Raw genomic sequence first — 17,286 nt, 5'->3', positions numbered from 1 at the left:
TGGAGGTAATATTTCTTCAAACTTTTTCTCTATTATATGGTTCTTTTAAATTAACGAAATACATTTACGTTCATGTACTTTAATTGATTTTACTTACTATTTTATTTATTTATTTTTATAAATAGATTGGGACCAATCCTCAAGAAATTGTTAAACTTCCATCAACAATACACAAATGCTAAGATCTAAAAGACATAATCTCAGTGGTTTATCCGCAACTGGATGTGGCAATGACATCGATTGCAACATTTTTAACTGAACGTACAATTCTTTCTACACGGAATGATGATGTGAGTGCCATCAATACTGCAGCATTGAATATTTTTCCCGGTAACACACATACTTATTTGGCAGCAGACAAGATGTCTGAAGATGATGAAATTGATCATACTATAATAAATAAATATCCTAATGAATATTTAAATTCATTAGATCTTCCTGGGCTACCGGCTTTTAAGCTAGAGTTGAAAGTGGGTTGTCCTATAATGTTGTTAAGAAATATTGCACCAAAAGATGGACCGTGCAATGGCACAAGATTGATGGTTTCTAGATGCAATACTCGCATAATTGAAGCTCAAATTTTAACTGGAGAAAAATTTGGCAATTTGGTATTCATACCAAGGATATCCTTGACACCGTCTTCTTCAGAAATGCCTCCGAATGACAAGACGTCAATTTTCAGTTCGATTGGCATATGCCGTGACCATTAATAAATCTCAAGGGCAATCTTTGAAATTTGTTGGAGTTGATTTGCGCACACCAGTGTTTAGTCATGGGCAATTGTATGTGGCCCTATCTAGATGCACATCTTTTGATCGTATAAGTGTCCTCATTCCTAATGATGAGCCAGATTCTATTACAAACATTGTTTATCCTGAAATTTTGTTATAGTGTTACTTATGGATCAAACTACTTTTGTCAAAAGGTACAATTTACTTATTGATAAATTTGTTTCTATTGATTACAAATTGTTATTTTTAAAATATTTTACTATATGTGTCGACTTTTGTAGGATTGGGTTAAAAAATATATGGAGCTCAAAAAGATAAATACAACTACATTGTTTCGATGAGGATGTAACAAGGTAATTTCAATTTGAAAGTGTTTTGATATATTTATATAAATTTTCTTTTACTAATATATTAACTTTTTTTATTTTCATAAATTAGTAGATTGTCGTGCATGCTCCTTACTAGGGATACATACAAGTTGATACAAGGACTTTTTAGAAAGTGATGAGGCGCTCCTAGGATTTCTAAGAAAGAACAAGTTTGAATCTTATATTTATTTTTGTAAAAAGCGTACATATGCTAGCTACGATCCATATTTTGTAAAGTTTCCGATCGATGTGAAATTTATTACTTACAATAGTTTTGTAAAGTCTTTTATCTATGTGAAATTTATAACTAAGTTTAGATGTATGTTAGATAATATTCATTTGAATTATTGACTTATGCTATGAGTTTGTTTTTGTAAATGTAACACACTAGGTGATATAGTCTTTTTTGTTTTTTTGTTTTTTCTTCCTAATATGCTCTTGAATTAGGTTAAAGAAAACTAATAATATTTTTATTTGGTTGAATTTGAATTTTTGCCTCCATATATCTTTTTATCAGGAAGGGTGTTGCATTTCTTTGTATTACAGAACATTGGTTGGTGTGCTTAATTTGTTATTTGAATTTTTTTTTGTATTGTAGAGCACTGGCTGGTGTGCTTAAATTATTATTTGGCATTTTTTTTGTATTGCAGACCATTGGCTGGTGTGCTTAATTTGTTGTTTATTTTTTTCTATTGCAAAACATTGGCTGGCGTATATAGATGTTTCTGTGTTGTGGGACTTACATTTTGTTGTTTGTTTAAAATCTTATACTTTTATTATGCTTGAATTTTACGTAGCATTTATGTGTTTACTTTTCACTATTTCGTTTACCTATAAATTTGAAAATTTTATGTTTAAATTGATTTATTCACCAAGTAGCATACAATTTATTTATTTTTCATTTATTTAATTTTCTGCATAATAAACTGACCACCAAATCATAAAAATTGGTAGATTTTAACTATTACATTAAAATTGATGCAAAACTATAGCTATGAGATCTCGCTTCTTTATTTCAACCAAAACTCACTATCTAAAAAAATGTGGATATTGAAATTTATTTGGGTACTGTTATTGGCCAGGATAATAAAATGCTTATTTTCTATTACAAATTGCAAGTGGGTTACATAAACAAAAATACTATAATAGTAAATATTTGGTGATATGATCTTTGTTTGCATTTGTGTCATCACTATTTTTACATTTTCTTGGCCAAGGTAATAATTGTGTCATCACTATTTTTAATTTCTCCATCTCTCTAAATTTTATAATGCAAAATATTTAAATTGAGTGGATCTGAAAAGTGAAAAATATTGATTAAAATATTAAAAATATCACTAAAAATAATAAAATACAAATTAAAATTTTACAAACTATTTTTGAAAACTCTACAACCAATTAAGTTTTGAACTTTAAATTTGTAAAAATTATTTTTAATTTTTAACATATACAACCAAACAAAATTTTGAGTTTGGCAAACTCTTTTAAAAAATCTAATTATAAAATTCATTTGAAAAACCACAACCATACGGATCATCTATTTATATTTTCACCTCAAATTTTTTTTCTCAACAAATTAAATAAATTACATTTTAACCCAACATTTTTATATTCAATTACATTTTCATTCCAACAATATTTTCACCGTGCCTTTAGGCACGGGCATACCCTAGCATAGATACAATTCATAGTCTTGTAGTGATTAACATAAGTTTAGAAAATGTTTGGTATACATGAATAATACCATTGAAGCATGGTTTTCGGTTGCGCTTAGCATTGGATTTGGACCTTAAAGGAATTGAATTGGAATTTGATGCCCATATCATCATTGATGATCATGAGAAGCTCCTCCAACGAATACCAACTTATTAGGGTATCTCCAACGGTGTATTACTCTTTTCATCAAATTTAAGTAAAAACTCTCTTTGATGTCATCTGCTCTAATGGAAGGATTTGACTTTTCATTAAACCACTGGTCGACCGGGCGAACGACCAGCCAGTCGACCATCCAATGTAAAATTTTCACAATGGGACAAGGAACAATATCAGTGACGAAAATGATAAGGACTTTTGATCTTCTTGAGAGGACTTTTATAAACCCCTCTCACCTCTCAAATCTCACACAAAATAATCCTTTCATTTTTCAGCTTCTGATTTTGTTCCACGTCTTCATCATTCACTGATCACCCAAAAATAGCGACACAAGCAACACCTTATGCTCCTTTTCAAAGCTGCTCTCTCTCTCTCTCTCTAGTATTTGGGATGTGTTTCTTGTGTCTTGTTTTGTTTTGTTTTGGTTTGAAAGTATTAGTAATTGAAAACCAACCTAGGTTCGAAAAATTGGGTATTGTTTTTTTAAATCTTTGATCAAATTACAATCTGGGTATTCAATTTTACTACTTTTTCTCAATTGGATTTTCAACAAATTTTTATTTTAATCTTCTTTCTTCTTTTGATTTGGTGACCCATCTCAAACAATCTCTCAATCCCCTGTTTTTCAAAACCATCGGGGTGGTTTTTTTTCATTTAAATTTCCGTAGAGCTGGCGCCTTTGTTTGTTGAATTTGATTGCTATATATCAAATGGCAACACGAAAGAACGGTGGCAAATCAAAAAAAGCTATTGAAGAATCACAAAATTGACCCAGATGGAATGGGAAATGTGAGAACCCGAATATACAAATCAAATAAATAATTAAGTAATAATTAATTTTCAAACCTCAAATATTTTACTTGTAAATCTTAAGGTGCAAATTAAATATTACTGAACAATCTTTTAATTAATTTTAAACCTAAAATATTTTTTTTTTGTGAAAGTCTTTAATTTAGAGGCAAGATTTATTATTAAAAAAAGGGGACAAATTATTTTGATCTAATAATAGTTGTATTTTATTTAAATTAATGGAGAGAGAAAATAAAATAAAACAAATGATAATTATTTAGAGTCTTTTATGTTATGTATAACAAAGAAAAGAAAAGAAAAACCCTAGCTCTTCTAACAATTTCTTAGCAGCAACCGTGAGAGAGAGAAGAGAAACAAAAGGTTGCAACTAAGGAAGGATTTGGGTGTGTTGTGCTGTGTGTGATCATCAAAGGATAGCTCTCTTAGGTTTTCTTCTCTTCTTCATTTGTTCTTTGTCCGTATTCCTTTACTATTTAATTCATTAATGGAGAGGTTATAAGTGTTTGTATTTTTTTATATGTATATACTGCTAATAAATTTGAGGAGCTAAATTCATGTGTAAAGAATGGATGTAATTCTTTGTCCAAAAATTCTGCACAAAATCACAAACTTTAAAAAATCGGGTATCAGAAAGTCTTATTTACCAATCTATTACTCCATTTGGTCCCACATTCATTCTTTTGGATTGACAAGTCCTGTTTGGCATGTTTTGTGGACAGTTAGGTCCCATTTTGAATTTATGTGATTTGTGTGTGGACAGGTTTGCCCCTTTTTTGTTTTTTTTCTATAGAGGTGTATATTGGGATTGAATGCAGATGTTGTGGGATACGTTTGCCGATCCACGTTTGGTAATTTGGGTCTCATGTTTTGAACATGGATGAAAACTGCAGTGTTGGTTGGCTGATCCACGTTTGCTGACCCACGTTTGCTCATCCTCGTCTGCCTCACCGCTATTCTCTTCCTCCGCGAAATCCCACCTTCTTCCACCGCCGGCGAAGACAAAGAAGAAGCTCAGTATTTCGGAATCATCAACGTCGTAAAAATTGAATCAAATTACTAAACAATCTTCAGATTGATCTACAAACAATTCAATTGCTTCCATCGAATTAGAAAGATGAGTCCCTCAAAAGGACTCATAAGATCTAACCCAGTTCATTTCACTACAGAATTTGGTAAAAAAACAGAGTGATATAGCAATCAATCAATCTAACAAATGTGATTCGAGAAATCAAGCCTCTCTTTGATATACACACAGAGTCATTGTCGTTGTTGTCGTCGTCGTGGAGGGTGGTGGTGCACCGTGGTGATTCGAGAAATCACAAGAAAAATCAAGCAATTGATGGCGAAGAAGAAGAAGAAGACAGAATCAGCACTTTACCAGACTCAATTGTTCACGAAATCCTCTCTTCCATGGACGACCTCAAATCGGCAGTTCAGACCTCCGCGCTATCAAAACGATGGAGGTACGTTTGGACTTCCCTCCCCAACCTCCACGTCGATTTCGAGGAATTTCCATTTCCTGATTCAGATTCCAACGAGGCCAATCGGCTTCGTTTCTCGCATTTCGTGAACCAATTCTTGTCTCTCCGAGACGACGATTCCAATCTCTGCAAATTCTACTTCTTAGCCAAATACTGTGATGATCCAAGCTTCATGTGTTGGTAAGGTTCACGTCGATTATTTACCCAAAAAATTATTGACCAAAAAAGGTTCACGTCCAAATGTGGGTCACAAATGGCAATTGGAAAACAAAGGGTCAAACTGTGGGAAATCCGAAACGTGACACAACCCACGTCACGTCACAACCCACGTCTCATGTTTTGAGTGTTACACACTTGCTAAATTAAAAAAAAATATTAGTGTGCTTTTTCGATCAACGTGACATACAAACACCTATTCACCTTATCCCATACAAACTCACACCAAATGTCAATCAATAATACTAGCAGTGGCAAAACTGTTAACAAACAAATTAAGAGATCACTAAGAAAACATTCAGGACCTTATGGATTATAAGTTCACAAAATGGGATTTATTGGTCAATTCCCCTTAAAAAAAGGGGACAAATTATTTTGATCTAATAATAGTTGTATTTTATTTAAATTAATGGAGAGAGAAAATAAAATAAAATAAAGGATAATTATTTAAAGTCTTTTATGTTATGTATAACAAAGAAAAGAAAAGAAAAGAAAAACCCTAGCTCTTCTAACAATTTCCTAGCAGCAGCCGTGAGAGAGAGAAGAGAAACAAAAGATTACAACTAAGGAAGGATTTGGGTGTGTTGTGCTGTGTGTGATCATCAAAGGATAGCTCTCCTAGGTTTTCTTCTCTTCTTCATTTGTTCTTTGTCCGTATTCCTTTGCTATTTAATTCATTAATGGAGAGGTTATAGGTGTTTGTATTTTTTTATATGTATATACTGTTAATAATTTGAGGAGCTAAATTCATGTGTAAAGAATGGATGTAATTCTTTGTCCAAAAATTCTGCACAAAATCACAAACTTTAAAAAATCGGGGAATCATATCAAATGGATGAATTTTGAATTGAAATTTTTACAATAAATTAATTACATATTGAACCCCATATCAAAATTTTCTTATAATTTTTGGGAGTCAAATATATTAATTGGTGTGTTCAAATCTGTCCAGAAAACTGGTGTAAAACAGTAACTTTGGAAGTATCGTTCTCTTTGGGTGTAAATTTGAAAATTATCAAATTAGAGTCATTAGAACCGGTTACGAGTCTAGTTTCTTACAGTTTTGGCCTTGCATTGATTACTCGTGTATACTAAGAGAACCATTAATTTCTTTAAAGTGCTACAGAAAACAATCTGTTTGGATATAATTAATTGTAAATAATTATTTTGACATGCAAATCAAGTGAAACCAATTGGATTTGAAACTTAGGATATATTAGTTGATATCTAGAGGGTTTTGGAATATTTCTAAAAGTATGGAGTGGGTTTTTAATTTTCAAAGTTAGCGAATAGATTGGGAAAACTTGTTTAAAATTCTATTTCATCTTAAAGTTACTTTTAATTGAGTTTCGATTCGAACCCATGTCTTGGGTAATTTGAGACCTTGAAGAACATGAACTTAGGTATTATTTAAGAGTAACAGTGAGTGGGGTTGAGCTATGTTAGTGCGCTTTATGTGGGGTACTTAGTTTATTATTCTTTTTAATATTTTTAAATTAATAGTGACGTGTATTTTTCATACTTGGTTCGTGGCAGTAGTTGGATTCTCATACTCTATTCGATGATTATTTTATCCTGTTTTCAGGTGATTAGTTGCATGCTACATATTTTTATAAATGTTTTCCTACCCTGAATTGTTAGAAAATTAAATTGTTGTTTCAAGACTAAACTGTTTTGATAAATTATTATAGTATCAATGAAATTAAATTATTTCTAAAACATGTGTAAACTTGGCATACTGTAAACTATTTGTTATGGTCTCATGTTTATAATGGTGAACTACTATGTTTTGTGAAACTGAATTGTATTGATTATCGGGACCATCTGTATATTTTAGTCCAAGGAAATTATTCCACTGTATGTGGTGACTTTGCCCACTAAGGAATAGATCCGGGTTGGGCCGTGATGACTCTAGTACTCAACGATTGTAAGGAAAAGACCTAGGCTAGGCTAGGTGACCTTCAATCAGATTGTCTTAGAGAAAAGGCCCAGGTTGCCACCCCGAGGATGACTCTTGGTTCCATATTGGATCCAACGGGCTTATTGCCTTGATGTCACAACCCAAACCCGTCCCTATGAGTTTAAGCATCGCAACCGGCCAGTAATCCGTGATTACCAAAGGCCTGCTTAACAGTAATGACGGAAATACAGAGTAAGGGGCTGATGGAAGCCAAAACAGTAAATAAAAGATGTCCAATGAGCTGTGACAATCTGAATGTGAAAAGACTTTCATAAACAAGCCACATTCATAATCAAAACATATATACAATTAGATACATAAAAACCTTCAGGTTAGGGACCTAATCCCTTCACTATAACTGTACAGTACAAGTCCACAACGTTATTACAAACAGAGACAGAAGGGTGAAACTGCGACACCCTAAAACAGCCTTAGCTTGAGACGACTTGGAACCTCGCAGTGAGGCACAATGGTTGGCTTGACAAAACGAGAGCTAACCTGACGCTCCTAGCATCGATCCGGTGCCTGAACACCTACATATAAATATAAACAATAAGCTAAAGCCCAGTGAATAACAAATGCGTAAAGAGGTTAAGAATGAATGTCCTTTCAGTCATTAAGCAGTCATATCAGTCATATGTGGTACATCCAATAACAAACAGTACAGTAGGTCTTAATAGACCAAGCAGTCAGTTGATGACCATCATAACAGTATACAATATTGGTTCCAAGTATTGGAACAGACAGAGATTTCTGTGGCAGTAACAGTACATTAACAGTACAGTAAATTGCTATGGATGCCACGAATACAGTTCATAAGTAGGACATCATTCATTCAGTAAACAGTATCACTTCAGAAAATAGTACAGTTAATTGTTCAGGAAATAATCATCATTGAACATATCTTTACAACATTGTTACTCACAGAGCACTGGGCTATAAGCAGCTAATGAGCGTCCTCGGATGCCAACCCTACACAGTTGCAAAACGAACACACACTAAGTTACACACTTGGGAATCAACAACTTAGTCCCTATTTTGACTCGGTGTGGTTCTATATCAATATCCTCATTAAGATGCCTTAAACTAGGCCTAGGAATGCCTAGGATGGAATGAGGATGCAAAGATGCACTTTAAAACACTTTTCAGAATTTTTCAAAAAACAGGGGTCTCGCTCAAGCGTGGCTTTCTACACTCGAGCGAGCTTTCCAAAACAAAAGGGTCGCTCGAGCGTGGACTTTCTCGCTTGAGCGGTCTGTAAAAAATGCAAAAAGTGATGGATGTTAAAAATCTCCGCTCGATGCTCGCTCGATGCTCGCTCGAGCGTGAGACATATCCTTCGCTCGAGCGTAGGTCTCATCGCTCGAGCGTGCGTCTGCGCGCACCAAAAATCTGAGAGCTTGCAATCTACGCTCGAGCGAGCATTCCTTCGCTCGAGCGGAGCTTTGAACAAAATACGGTCGCTCGAGCGTGGAAGCTAAAATCTGAAATTTCCAGATTTGCCTCCCAAGCTCAAACCAAGTATTCAACACCTCAAAACTCAACTTCTTGGGCCCATTTTCTGAAAAACACTTGAAAACCAACAATATGACATGTTTTGAAGATCAATTGATAAAATCAAGGCCCAAAAGTGAGACAATTGAATACAATTTCAACTCAAAATTCAAGAACATGAAGAACAATGAAAAAATTATACATGCATGAGTTCCCATGAACTCTAATGTTTCAAATTATGACCAAATGCAAGTTTTAGCTCAAGAATATGGTGAATTCATGGACTACATTCAAAATATGAACATGCATGTGGAAATTCATGAAGAACAACCTCAAAATGCAAGAATATGTACATGCATGCATGGATTAAGCCTCAATTCAACACTTTAAACCATAATTTGACTCTAACCTCCAATAATCCCATGAACCATGTAAGAACAACTCAAATGTACAAATGAGAGGATGAAATCTCTACCTTAGGTCTTGAATTCCAATTAAGGAAGCTCAATTTTGCAAATGCTCTTCAATTCTACTAAAATTCAAGTCAATTCTTTGGTGAATTCTATTTTCTCCTACCTCCCTCTCTCCCACGGTTTTGGGGCAAGAAGATGAATGAAGAAATGATGCAAGACTAAGCTCTAAACAAGATTTGTAAAGTGGCCCACTAGGTGGCAAAAGGGTAATAACTCAAGTTGATGTAATTTAACATTATACAATCTAATATAATCATTCCAAATCGAATTTAAATTAAATCTACCATAAAATCACATAAATTCTAACTAGCATGAAATACTAATCAATTTTTGATTCGGTCGCTGATAAGACCTTCAATTCGCAGTTCGAAGTTAAAAACATGAACAGATCATTCTACGACCAACAGATAGAAATGCAATTAAGGTAATACACTTATGCAATCAATTCAGAATTTCAGTCCGATCAATTACTTATCATGCTTAATCATAGATTAGCACTAATCATAGGTGAGGGTTGTCACACTTGAGAACTGTGTGGCATGTTACTTGATATTCTTGATACCTAGAAAATTATTGGTGTTCTTGTTGCAATCTAATTTAAGTGGAAAATGTCACTTATCATGTTCTTGAGAGACATAAGTATTTTAACTGTTGAACTGTGGAACTTTCTTTTTGAAATGGATTATCTTTATCAAAAGTGTATGCCAATCTAGTTTTTTGTGATATGTATCTTATTTTGGAATTGAACTTTGTTTTCAAAACTGTGTTTACTATTCATGTGGCTACTCACTGAGATATCAGCTAACTTAGTTGTTTATCATTTCCAGGTGTTAGAAAGACTTAGAGTAGACTTGTGGCGTAGAGGGAACTCAATTGCATGGACCTTTAGGACATTCATATATTTTGTTTCAGATTGTTATGTCAAGTTGTGCATATTTCTTTTTATTTTTATTGAGGTTCATTTAGGATTATTTTGATATGTGGGCTGTTTATATCCCATAAGTTTGAATGGTATTGATTACGGTTGGTTTTACTATTTATAGTTGTGACTTGTCACTAGATTGGATTTTGATTTATTTATTTCTGGACTATCGTCATAGTTATTCTTTGTGATTTTGGGTTCATGTTTAGGTTTATGTGTGCCTTGGGCTAAATCCTTGTGGGCCACGGCCGGTCATGCCTAGATTTGGGATGTGACAGGAAAGAGACCAACTGAAGAACCTCGAGAGCCATCAAATGGAAGTCAGTTTTTGATCAAGCTTCCATGTCATCTAGGCCTCTCAAGAAGATCAAAAGTCCTAATCGCCAAAACCAGTCTTAACATTTGAAACTTAAATATTTGTTGTTGTCTATGTTTGATTGTTATTTATTTCACAAACCCTTTTAAACAAAAGGTTGTAGTTATTATTTATTTTTTTTGTGCGCGCTATATAGAAAATTAATGTCTAAAACCATTTTGATTCGGTATATTTCACATTATCTCCAATTTACTGACTGTTTAAGGCCATTGATGAACTCTGTTCAAGTAATAGAGTGCTTCTAATTAGTAATTGGGAGTCCATTCTCTGATCATCTTGCTCTATTCGGATCGCCTTCTTCGCTGCTCGACTTAAAAATTGTAGACGGCGCCATACCAGGGACCTCTTCTGCTTCCTCGTGTAGCGGGAGTACTCCATTTCCACCTTACGTATCTCTGTTATGATCATTTCCTCGGCGGCACTTGCACAGCGTCGGCGGCTAAAGTAGGGGCTGACAGACATAGCCCTCTTTCCTTGCATATGAAAAGTACCCCACGAGTCGAGACTGACGCCGCGTCCTGGATAGTCTCCCGATGACATCCTAAGGTGGAAAAGATTTTTATTTGTTAGTCTTCTTTAAATATAATAGCGTGATATAATAAAATAAGATAAAGGGGTAAGGGCTTCTAGAGTCGCATATTGGGTTGCGCGGGCTAAGGGTTGAACTTAGGCTCTGATACCAAATTGCGACGCCTCGAGTCCACACTAATGGTTGCAGTCAAGGGAGAGTCACTAATGAGTCCTATGGTCAATAACCAAGTAAGATCCCAGATCGCCGGAGGAGTCAAATTAGCTTCCCTTCTAAGTCCGGCTTTCTTAGGCAGTGCACTACCCTTTTGACAGATCTTAAAAGGTATTGACACAAGGTCTCATAAGCAACGATAAGGTGTATACATATATATATAGAATATAAGTACATAATAACCACGAATATCCTTAATTTCAAAAGCTTGTTCCATTACATTACATCCCAAAAGAAAATTTAAATCTTTATATGAGCCTTACAAAATATCAAAAGGGAAATTTCTAACTTTTCTAAGATAGCCAAAAGTCTTCGAAGGTTTCAGGCTCGTCGTCTCCAGCTATAAGCTCCTCTTCGGCACCTGGCATGATACGCCGTGAGCTTTGAATGCCCAGTAAATGCACACACACCCCGTCCCTTTTTCCCCAGTCCAATACACAATCACAAATATGACAGCAAGTAGTAAAACATGATACTCAACTAAATAAATAAAGGGTTACAAGGTTAGATGTTAGTAAACTAGAAATCCCCCAAAGAGATTTCGTCCTCCTAACCACAAGAATCGGACGCAGATTATTTGGTATACCTCCTCTTTTGTTGCTTTGTTGCAGACCTTACCTCGGATGCCTACTAACGGTTATGTACCGTGTAGCGCCAACCGCAGGGCCTCAAAAGAGACGATAATAATGGGCCTTGCCCAAATCCCTCCTTACACCAAACTACCTACGGTCCAAATACAACCGCTCCGTTCAAGGGTTCCGAAAACCACTTGCGCAAGATTTTAACTTCCAAATAGGGAACGCATCCCAACAATCCATACATCACATATTATCATCTTTTCATTACTTAAGTGATCAAAAACCCAATACCATCCCAATTAAGTTTTCCGTGGTATTAAATGTTTTAAATCAAGGTTAGACCAACTTAACAAGATAATAATATCCACATAAGCATGCATCATTAAAATGAAGAAGATAAAGAACATAACCATAACACATACAATATCATGCCAAGACATGATCATAAGCTAATAAGCATTAGCATAAAACACCCATGCACAACAGAATTTCCAGATTCAATATCACTTAAAAATTAAAATAAAAAGGGTTATTTTAGATTTTTACCGAACTCGACCTTTCTATGGTTCGTAGAGCATTTAATCTAGTTTCCAAAACATATTTCGGAAATGGGATAGCTTTTCTAGATTTTTAGTTATTTAAGAAACACTACAGCCCTGTCCAGATTCATCGACCGTTACGAAAATTTGAATTTCGTACAAACCGCTCACAATTTTTCAATGAAACCAATTTTAGTTGAAAGATAACTCCTTAAGGAAGATTTTGACATAAAATAGAGGTTCAGAATAATTTTCTACGTTTTTCTAGAAATTTTTAAAGTTGGCTGTGAAAACAGATTCTTAAGGCACAATACTCAAAACAAGAAGATTTGTGAGAAAAGAGGTCCACTAAGGGAAAATTTTCATTTCTTTTGTGATGAAAACATGCTAAATAACATATATTAAACTCAGAAAATTTGCTTAAAGGTGTGCCTTTGGAAAGTTTGAGAGATTGGTATGCAAAAGATAGTTTTGTACCGAAATGAGGGAAACTACAAGCGAGGTAGTATCATGGCTCAACTCTTATCATTTTTAACACAAGGAAATCATTAATAACACATCTGAAAACAATGTTTAGAACAATTAAGAACATGTATTTGAAAAAGGAAAATGAAAGAGAGGGTTATGTTGTGGCTTACTTGCTAGGCTTGAATAAGATTGCTCTCCTCTTCCTTCCTCTCCCTCTTAAGACTTCTCTCTTGCTCTCCTTTCTCTTCTCTAGGCCGAATGTATGTGGGTGTGTGTTGTTTGTGTATGCCATGCTAAGGGGGTAGTTGTATTTATAGGCAAGCGGCCTTAGGCCTAATCATATAGCACATGCCATATAATATTAATGAAATTTCTCATTTCAATCAAATCGCAATATCGGCACCAATTACCATTCATGGTTCGAGGTACATAATAAAGAATATATATATATATATGATATTATTATTCACAGTGCTTGGTTGGATGATATTCCTTAATGACTCAGTCTGTAGAAACATAACCAAGCATAACATTTCAAAACACATTACCTTCAATTCATTCAATTGATTTATTCGTTACATATGCGTTCAATCGTTCCCTATTTTTTAATTTCTCTCAAGTGTTTACATAATTCCTACAACAATTCCATATGTTTTTCATTGAAAATATCAAGTTTACATATTTAAGTTTTAAGGAAAAAGCAAGAAATGAAAGGAAACTAAGTTAGGGTAGGGAACGACACAAAATGATTAAAAGACAATAAACAGCCTACACTAATTTGAGCATATCTATTTATGTACTTAGAATTTGGATGTGAAGCCACCACCATTAGAAACTAGACTTCCATGGCTTGAATTTAGGCTCAAGAATCACTTAAAATAGAGTTCGGATGAGGGAGATATACTTATTTGAAGTTATCAAGTATAAGTTGAAACATGGTTGGCCGCATGTGCGCCCACTTTAACCGCTTGTGCGGTGACTGGGCCGCTTGGTGGTTTAAGCAGAATGAAATTTCTTGTTTTTGTTCATATTTCACTCATACGGAGCCCATGGCCAATCGTGTGGTCTGGGCAAAATAAGACAGTCCGAAAATTCATCAAAGATTGAGTTTTTAAACCCAATTTCAAATCAATATCTTATGTAATCTTCCTTTAAAACATGAAATACTAACCTTATATAAGTGTAATCACAACTCAAACACATCAATCTTGCTTAGAGTTCAAAATCAAAGTCTCATCTTTTCATAAATTCAAAATTTCGTAACATACAAGTTCAAAATATATATATCCATGAATAATCTTCCAACAAATCTTGTTTTCATGAATCACCTAGGGTTTGTTTCATGGGTCAATCACAAGAATGAACTTAAATCAAACAAAGATGGAGAGATTAGGGTTCAATTTCATGCCTTTAGCTCAAGCCACCATACAACTTAAAACCCTAACTCAAATTCCTAATTTCTTATTGATTTCATGACAAAGACGAATTAGAGACAAAGACTATAAGTAAATTAACATATCTTAACTCAAATCTAAGATTTGCCTCTTGATTCTTTTGCAATCCCTAGCTCTTCCTCTTCTTCTCTCTCTAACTCACTCTCTAGAGTTCTCAATAAAAATGAAGAATACAAGTGGACCAACACATATATGACTTAACCCTTAAATTTCCAATTTAATCATTATAAATCATAATTTTTCAAAATTTCACCGTAAGCTCTATAAATCATGCTAATCACAGATATGAAGTTGGTTTTTGTTTATTGCGCCTCTAAAGCTTTTAATTTCAGTTCAAAGTTGAAATTGTAACAGATATTCCTACGTTCAACAGATATTATTCCAAATTCACATAATTCACATATTCAAACTTACAAATTCATATCAAACATATAATTACATGTATAATTAAACAGAGTACGAGTTCAATTATCACAAGAACTCTATATATATAATATTTCGCTTTGTTATAAAAAAAATAAAATAATTTAAGATCACATTTGGTAAATCATGCTTTCACTTTTGGAACGTAGATGCCATGGACATATGTTTGCCTTCACTTCACATAGCCATTGTTTGGGAAGTGAGTTTGGGGCTAAAATAGTCACAAAAAATAAAATAGGCTTTTTAGCTCCAATAAGACAAAACATTACATCCAATTCATAATTATTACATTCTTTCTCTCACAAAAAAGTTAAAAAAGCCAAAAAAGTCAGAAGCCCTTCTCAAACTAGATTTTTTAGCCCCAAGTTAAAATAACCAAAAAAGCAAAAAAAATTAAAAAGCCAACCCACTTCCCAAACCAAGCCGTAATCAGTGTGTTTGGTTTGAGTTTTCTGAATTAAGTTTTTTAAAAATTGAGTTTTTTTGGTTTTTGTATTTTTTTGTTTTTAGTGATTTTTTTTTTAAATTTTAAACATTTTTTTTTACTTTTTTAGATGCATCAGTTAGATGTATCTAAAAAATAAAAAATTTGTGAAAAGATATTTAAAAAAATTAATAAATACATAAAAATACAAAAAAAAAAGTATTGAATTCTTGTATTTTTTTTTTTGTATTTTTGGTATTTAGTGAATTTTTAAATTTTTTTTTTATAAATTTTTTACTTTTTAGGTGTATTTATGTTAGGTGTGTCTAAAAAGTAAAAAAATTGCTTAAAATATTAAAAAAATTCAGTAAAAACAAAAAAACATAAAAAATAAGAAAATAGAATTTTCTGAAAGTATTTTTTGAAAAATAAAAACAAACAAGCTGAATGATTTCATGAAGTAATGCCATTTTTTAACTCCAATTGATATAATGAACGTCCTTATGTTTTAAAAAGCCCTTATGAACAAAGGCTTGAATTATATGAACATAAAAAATTATAATTTCATGGATTAATGATAAAATGTACTATTGTATTTAGTCTCTAAATATAAGTTTGTATGTTTTTTCTTAAAAAAACCATATGAATAAAAGTAAAAAGACAATTACGAGTTTAACTTCTGCAATGAAAAATTTATCTTCTCGTATGAAAGTTGTATGTAATTGTTTATTTATTTTTAAATTTGAGTTAATAATGGTTATTAGGCTTATAATAAAGGCGTATATTGGAGGGTATTGTTGGGCTCGTGAGGGGCCCACCACATGTTTCGTTTCGATAATTTAAATTGTTCAATATGTAAAATTCGTCGAGTACTATTTGTCTGTAAAAAATCACGTTGATCGGATATCGATAGCTATCTCATCATTTTAGATTTCTGTCAACCGTTTATTTTTTTACTGTCTATTTTTTTTATATATACAAAACTGATTTTAACATATAGCTATCAATATCCAATCAACGTAATGTTTTAAAAACATAAAGTACTCAACGAGTTATACACATTAAACGATTCAGATTATTAAAACGGAACCCGTGATAAATCTCTACGAGTCCAATAATATCCTCCAATCTACTCACGGACAGTGGGGGAAGCCGGTCCTTATAGTCACTATTATGAATTTCAGCTATTTATAAGATTTTAATTATATAATTTAATATAATATTTTTAATATTTATGATTATTTTCCTGGGGTGGGGATTAAAAGAAGAAAAAAAAGAAAAAAGAAAAGCACATTGGCATGTGATTTGAGGATAGAGTGCTCAAGACACCACCGTCCGTCCCTCACAAAACCAGCCGACACTACTTTTTTCGGCCAATCATGACATGACCCTTTTATAAAATTGGAACGTTGGAAACAATGGCCCACCACCACAAATCACCCACCAAGACAAAGAAGGCCCCAAAAATCTCGCTCACGGATCCACCATCATCTTTCTCAATATGGCCTACCCACACCACACCACACCACACCACACCACATCACACCACACCCGCTACCCAGCCAACCCTAATCTCTCTCTCAACTTTCTAATCTAAATTCATGAATTTTGATCCAAATTCATGAATTTTGATCCATCAACATGTAGCTCAAACTTGATATGACAAGCTAGATAATTTTATAGTTGACAAAAAAAAAAAGTTAGATATTTATAAAATTTTGTAATTAAAAATATTTTTATTAGTTCACTATAAAATTTTTAATATAATAATGTTTGATAATTCGAATTTTCATGATCTGAATGGCTCGAATGTTTTAAAAAAATATCGTTTTAAGAGTAAAACGACATCGTTTTGATGCATTCGAACCACACAAATTTGACCTACAAAGCATTTTTCTTTTTAATATCATTTGGATTAAATTAATTAAAAATAGGTTAGTATATATCTGTTAAAT

Source organism: Camellia sinensis, chromosome 9 (assembly GCF_055761805.1).
Source record: "Camellia sinensis isolate YWXY chromosome 9, ASM5576180v1, whole genome shotgun sequence".
Taxonomy (NCBI): Eukaryota; Viridiplantae; Streptophyta; class Magnoliopsida; order Ericales; family Theaceae; genus Camellia; species Camellia sinensis.
Note: the sequence above shows the minus strand (reverse complement) of the source record.